This window comes from Hemitrygon akajei, chromosome 4, assembly GCF_048418815.1.
Source record: "Hemitrygon akajei chromosome 4, sHemAka1.3, whole genome shotgun sequence".
Lineage (NCBI taxonomy): Eukaryota > Metazoa > Chordata > Chondrichthyes > Myliobatiformes > Dasyatidae > Hemitrygon > Hemitrygon akajei.
Genome location: NC_133127.1, coordinates 76,062,540 through 76,069,781, shown reverse-complemented (window position 1 = coordinate 76,069,781; position 7,242 = coordinate 76,062,540). Strand labels below are relative to the sequence as shown.

The following is a 7,242-nucleotide window of genomic DNA, read 5'->3' as shown; positions in this document are numbered from 1 at the left end:
TTTGTTTTAAATAAAATGAAGATATAGTGTTTATAAGACTTAATTAATCAGTAATGAAGACACAGGATAGAACAAAAAGATAATAAACTATCCAGTGTATTTCAGAAGTGGAGTGCAGTATCCCACCGGATAAATTTGGCCTTTGCTTGTGGCCCTCATCCTCGTTTTTAAAGAGGGGACTTTGGGGATACTTAGCATATTAGTTGTATTTTTTTTTCAAAATGTATGATATTTTGGGTGAATAGAAGGTATGTTGCTTTCAAATATAATGCTGTTATTTGGAAATGATGGTGTGGTTGCAACATGGATATATTTGCACTGCAAGAGCGTCCCAACGACTTCCACTCTGTGTTTTGTCCATACCTCTGCAAAATTCTTTCTTTTCAAATATTTACACTGCTCACTTTTAGGTGTTACATTTGAATCTGCCTCTGTCACTATCCTTATCCCTGATTTGCATTCCAAGTGTAAAAGGCTGGGGAATTATTTTACAAAGTGCTAATTAGTCAGCAGGGTATTAGTGAGGAAATTGGCAGGGAGCTTAATAAAAGGATAAAGAAAATGACCCTGGGATTATACTCTTTGGAATTCAGAAGAATGAGAAGGGATGTTATAGAAATGTACAAAACTTTGAAAGGGATAGCTAAGGATAGAAGTAGGAAAATTGTTTCCATTGGTAGATGAGACTAGAACTAAGGGACATTGCCTCAAGATTCAGGGGAGAAGATTTAGGACAGAGATGAGGAGAAACTGTTTTTCTCAGAGAGTGGTGAATCTGTGGAATTCTTTGCCCAGGGAAGCATTTGAGGCTTCTTCACTGAATATACTTAAGATACAGTTAGATAGGTTTTTACATAGTAGAGGAATTAAGGGTTATGGGGAAAAGGCAGGTAGATGTAGCTGAGTTTATGGACAGATCAGCCATGATCTTATTGAATGGCGGGGCAGGCTCGATGGGCCAGATGGCCTACTCCTACTCCTATTTCTTATGTTCTTATGACCCAAAAGATAGAGAAGAAAAGTAGCGAAAAAAAATACAGATACCAGAGAGTCAATAAAGGCAAATAAAATAGGGAAGGAAGGGAAGAGTGTGAGAACATTTTGCCTGAAAATATGAGCATGAATCCAAAAGTATTGATACAGGTATCACCACAGGAAAAGGGCTACAAGTGTAAAAATGGGAGCAATCATAAGCTTAAGTGGAAAATTTATACATGGAGGCAATTCCTAAATTTTTCCTTCCATTCATGCTGCCTGACCTGCTCAGTTCCTCCAGCTCTTTGTGTGTTGCTCCAGATTCCAGCATCTGCAGTCGTTTGTCTCCTACCTTAATACTTTACCAAGGTTTAAGATACTGCAGCAGTCTCAGCAAAGAGAGAAGTAATAGAGATTCTGGATGTTTTAAAAAAGACTGAGATAGTACTAGAAAGGCTAGCTGCACTGGAAGCAAATAAATTACTTGATCTGGATGGGATGCCTACTGGGTTGTTGAGGGTGGGGAAAGATCACCCAAGTTTGCATAATCTTGCAAACATCTCTCAATTCAAGGGTGGAACCTACAGTCTGGAATACTGGAAATTTGACATCCTTGTTCATAAGAGGCTGTTAGGATAAACCCAATAAATAAAGACAGATAGCACTGGAGACACTTAGCAGATCAGGCTGTATCTGTTGGAAGAGAAGCAGAGGTAACTATTTGAGTGGAAGATCCTATTTCAGGAATGAGATGGAAAGCACTGAAGTTTGTGAAACTGTGGGGAAGGTTGGTGAGGGGGGAGAGGTATGTCTCTGATAAGGAAAATCTAGGGTGAGCGTGGGGTTAAGCTGTAAACTAAATCATAGTGAGTTAATGGCAGCAGTTAGAATGGGGCATAAAACAAAGTATTTAAAAAATGCAGAGCAGGAAGATGTACCTAGCACATCAGGTTAGGCACTTCCTCCAACAAAATGGGAAAAAGGAAAAAACAAGCTGAGTCAATATCACAGAAGGATGACTGATAGCATCAAGTTAGCTGAGGTTATAGAATTGAATCCAGGCGACTGTAGTGGAAGTGCTGTCTCTCGGGCTTGCTTTGGGTCTCATTGTAACAGTAGGGAGGCCACACCTGTAAGTCAACATGGGACTGGGATGGAGTTTCCCCTGCAGATTTAACGTGTGTTCTGCACACCCAGTTGGGATTTGGAGAAGACCACATTGTGAACACCAGAGGGGTTAAGAGCACAGATGCAGGAAATGGATGAGATATGGCAATGGGATTGCTCACAGTGATGGAGGGAAGTCAAAGTTGAAGAGAAAGGCATCTGTGCAAAATGTCCTATCTTTGGAGCAAGTGTAATGGAGATAGAGGAACTGGGATAATGGAATAAATTCTTTGCAGGAGGTAGGGTGGGACGCAGAATAAACAAGGAAATTGGTTAGCCTGTAATGGAGATTAGTAGCTAGCCTGTCTCCTGACATGGAGGCAGATGGTTTCAGATGTCACACAAAGCATCAGGCATGGCTGTGTTCTATCTGATTACCTGTGTTCATCTTTGATCTGGAGTTAAAGGCAATTTGTTCAATGAGTACAAATTCAAGTTGGTGAAGGGAAAGTGGTTGGGCTTCTGAAGGAAGAAGCAGATGGCCTAAGATTATCTTGATGGAGGTGTAAAAAGATTGCCAGTGATAAAGGTGAGTCTGCTTATACCAGAGAATTGGGAATGATCAGAATGGTGTAGGGAATCTGAGGTATTAATAATTGATACAAGTGGAAGCAGATTGAACCAGAGGAAAAAGGGGAGAGGGAAAGACAAGTACGTCTGGTGGAGCAAGAGCAGGTTGAATGTGGCTGCCAGGGCAGTTTTGTTGTGTGTTTAGAGTAGGAGATAGAAGTGGGCTCTGCAGGGCTGGGACACCAGGATTTTCATTTCCCAGTTGCTTAATCTGATTGGTGCAGGAAGTCCTAGCAATAATAATCAGCAACAACATTAGCTTCAATAGAGAAGGTCGACTCTGCTTTGTGAAAGTCCATTTGTTTAGATGGAGTTTGTGATGTGGTATTGAAGGACTTTGCAGAGGGATTTGGTAGTGCCTCAATGGTGTTGCCAGTATTGTAGGGCATGGACTAACATGGTCTGCAGAAACACTGCTGAAAAATGGACAGCAGAGTAGTTATTCCATGAAATGGTTATTTTTTCACTGGAGTGAAATATATAGTGGAATTCCCCAAGAAGCACTGCTTTTTCATAATCTGTTATTGGCTTAGAGGAGAGTTTGCAAGACATAATTTCCAAAATTGCCTTCTACACAAAAAGGGGAACATAAGACTCAGTTATCTGAAATAAATAAACAAGTTTTTATTATTAAGGATGTAATGCTCAAACAGAGGATTCATCTGTTTGGATCTTTCTGATGTAACTAGAAAGGTTAAGCCTCTTGGTATCTGGAAATACTGTGTACTGGCATGGAAGGTAAGTAATGGAAAAAATTGATTTTGGTTTGGGACATTAGGATGCGTTTCCTAAGGGTCAGTCCTGGATCTTCAGCAATATGCATTCTTAATGACTAAAATGGAAAGATTGCCCATACTGTATCCAAGTCTGCTGATCCTTCGGCGTGAAGTGGGAGCTAAGTCTGAATGGACATAGAAGCAGTTTAAAAGAGAAATGGATAGGGAGAAAAGTAGCATAAGAATAGAAAAGCACAATATATGTGTTTGCTGAAAAACTGATAAATATTATTTAGAGTTCCAGAGTGAGTAGTCTGTCCTTTTGCACAGAATACAAAAAATAATGTGCAGAAGACGGCTGGTGGTGAGGAAGGCAAATAGTACAGGCAGCCCTGTGTTGTGGGGGAGGTTGTCTTCCTAGAAAATGGTCCATATTGCAGTTCTCTATAATGCAAAGCTATATCATCAGTGCTTGTATCCAGAAATGAGAGTTGGAAAATAATAGTTTACTTTTTCCACATAAATTTTGTGTGAATTTTTATTGCTTAGTTTTGGTCAGTGAGTTCTGATTTCTACAAGGGTGATTTTCCATTGCCAGCAGCTATAAAGTGCCAGTCATCTGTACTTTATTATAAAGGGTTTGAGTATAAGGGTAAGATAGTTAAGTTGCAATTATAAAAGCTTTAATGAGATCAGAACTGCAATACGATCTTCAGTTTTGTTCTCCACATCTGCGGATATTGGAGGTGGCACCAAGGTCTTCCCAATCTGTTGAAAGGATAGGTGAACTCCTCCCAGGCCAATATCAACAACATTATGCTGTAATTACACTCAGCACCATTGGGTAGGTCAGGTGAAAAATGGAGCTGACACCAGAGTCCTGAAATAATATTTTATTCTGGGTGTCATGGGAAGAGATTACTGGATCAACTGATTGGGAAAAATGCAACATCTCTGACTCCTGAGAATTCTGGCTCAGAACTATTCAAAGTGGTAAGGGGGAACCTCAAGTTCAAGCATTGAGAACACATGGATGCCTGATTCAAACGACAGGAATGGAACACCTCACAAACTGTCTGGTTGCCCATTTTGTCATGTATCTAAGACTCCATATTTGGTTGAGCCAAGAAACACATAAATGAAACTACTTTATAAATTAACACTTTATGAAGAAGGAACAAAATTAGAAGGACAAATAGTCAATTTTGTTGTAAAGGATCCTAGTGGTTATAGTGTTGCTAATTAGTTGTGATTAGGGTTTTATCAGTTGGGTCAAGAACTGAATAGTTGAAGGGAAGGAGCTGTTCTTGAACCTGGTGGTGTAGGATTTACAGTTTTATACTTCCTGTAGACCTTTATGCTGCTCCATTCTTGTGTTGATATGTCACTTATTAATAGCATTAAGTAAGAGTTCATTTAAAGGTATATTTGGTCTGTATTGGTAGTACTATAGATTTTAGGTTTTTGTAAATTGGCATTTGACTCTCCTGAATATAATGCTGTGATAACTTCCTGCTACCTTCTGACATGACAACATTTGACACTGATTGTGTTGAAAACTGAAGCTAACACACACAAGACTCCATCAGAGCTGTAATGCAAGATCAGCATTTGGAACAATTGCTATTAAGTTCAGATCTGATGATGGAACTGTGAAAACCTTTGAAGAAAGTTTGTGTATTGAGTATATCCAGCATACTGTTAGGTCATTTATCACATGTTCAGTCAGTCTGTTAAAGCTGCTGGACCTCATCCAAAACTTAAATGTTCTGAAAGGGCTGATTACTTCGCTATTCTCTCAAGATCTCTAAAATGCGAGGTGTTCTCTATTTGTTAAAACATCATCTCCTGCATCTTGTAATTCAAGTTCGTGGCATCCAGATGAAAAATTTACTATTGGCTGATTTTTTTTGATCAATTTGTTACTATGATGAAGAGAAAAATCTGGCATTGGCACTTTTCTGAGCTGTTAAATTTGTGAATGGAAGCAGACATTTTGTGTGTATGTATTTTCATTCTTGGATTTTGCTGTAAAGCTGATCTTCACATCGTTTTATTGACATTGTCCTCATTGAAAGATTTGTTTTGTCCATTAATGTCCCAGCCTTTGGATATAGCCTGGCAACTGTTGCTAGGATCTGGGCACACCTGAGCATTCATACAATACAAATCTCTCTTTTAACTGCCACGCTGCCCCTCCTCTTGCAATTTACTGCATAAAACTTCCTTGAAGATGAGTTTTCATTTTGTTTGCTTCTAAGATGAGGTGCTTTAGTAATCTGAGGGTGCAGTCAATCTGCAGAACAGATTGTGTGCTATAATTAATGTTTTGCATCGACTAAGTTAGCAAAACTGCAGCAATAATTAAGATACCATAAGTTTTCTTAGATCATAATCTAGAGGTTGTTTTCACCTATGTGATATTATTTATGGGTATTTGCTATATATCCTTGTTAAGTTTAAAAAATATATCTGAACGTACAAAGAAAATCATTGTGTTTATGGTTATTTCAAACAAACCTTTGGGCTGGAGCAAAAAGGAATCTGCTGGAAGAAGGTGGTGGGTTGACAGCATCTGTTGGAGGAAAGGAATTTGAACCAAACCATCAATAATTCCATTCCTCCCACAGATGCTGCTTGACTCACTGAGTTCTTCCAACAGATTGTTTATTGTATCTGTTGTCACTTGTGGCTCCAAACGCTTGGGCTGTGAAATAATGGGTTTTATCTTGCTACAGTCATCCAATTCTTGGACTTGAATTTTCAATTATTTTATTCTTTTCCTGCACTGACAACCTACAATCACATGGGTGTTTCCTAATCCAGCCTCTTCTTAACCTCCAACACTGATTTTTGCTTCTTGTCTGTCCGTCATCTTAGTTTGAATGCTGCTCCAGGCCTAAGCTAATTCCTTTTTAATTTAATAAAAAAAATTCTGTTACTCTTTGGTGGAATCTGCTATTATTACAGCCAATCTAATGTCTCTCTCTTAATCCTTTTCACTCCTTATGGAGCATAGGGCCTCAACAAAAGTCCTCCACTTTCTGCGATCCCTAGCAGATGTTTTTGCAGTCTCCCAAGTTTGGCCGGCGGCTTTCAGTTCATCCAAAAGCCTATGCCTCCAGGTTTGCTTTGGGCAACCTCTTCTTCTCTTCCCTTGTGGATTCCATTCGAGTGATTGTCGAGTGACATTCAACTGGCTCTTCCTCAAGGTGTGGCCGACCCATCTCCACTTCCTCCTCCTTATCTGGAATACAATGGGCTCTTGGTTTGCTCTCTTCCATAGGTCTAGGTTTGACACTCTGTCGTACCACTTGAGGCGGAGGATCTGCCGGAGGCATTTGTTGAGAAAGGTCTGGATCTTGTTACAGCTGGTGTTAGTGATTCTTCATGTTTCGGATCCATATAGCAAGATGGCTTTCACATTGGAGCTGAATATACAGAGCTTAGTTTTGACAGAGATGGCAGTAGATCTCCAAACAGGTCACAGGGTTGTGAAGGTGTGTTGGGCTTTTCCGATCCTTGCTCTGATGTCCTCATCTGTACCTCCTGATTTACTGATTTTGCTTCCGAGGTAGGTGAATTTGTCTACATCTTCAACTATTTGTCCTTCAATCCGTAATGGCTCCTCTTGTTTGTTATTAATGCGTAGAACTTTGGTCTTCTCCTGACTGATCTTAAGGCCTACTTGCTGTGAGGTCTCTCCCAAGGAATCTACTTTCTTCTGCATATCTTGAAGCCGGTGTGAGAGAAGAGCGAGATCATCTGCAAATGCCAGGTCTTCCAATTTTCCTGTTAACGTCCACTGGATGCC

At 39.8% G+C, this 7,242-nt stretch overlaps 1 protein-coding gene across 5 annotated transcripts in view; it reads left to right on the top strand.

Moving 5' to 3' along the window:
• LOC140726466 (arfaptin-1-like) overlaps positions 1-7,242 on the top strand; it is a 136,059-nt gene that overhangs the window by 775 nt on the left and 128,042 nt on the right. The gene's annotated exons all lie outside the window — the stretch shown is intronic.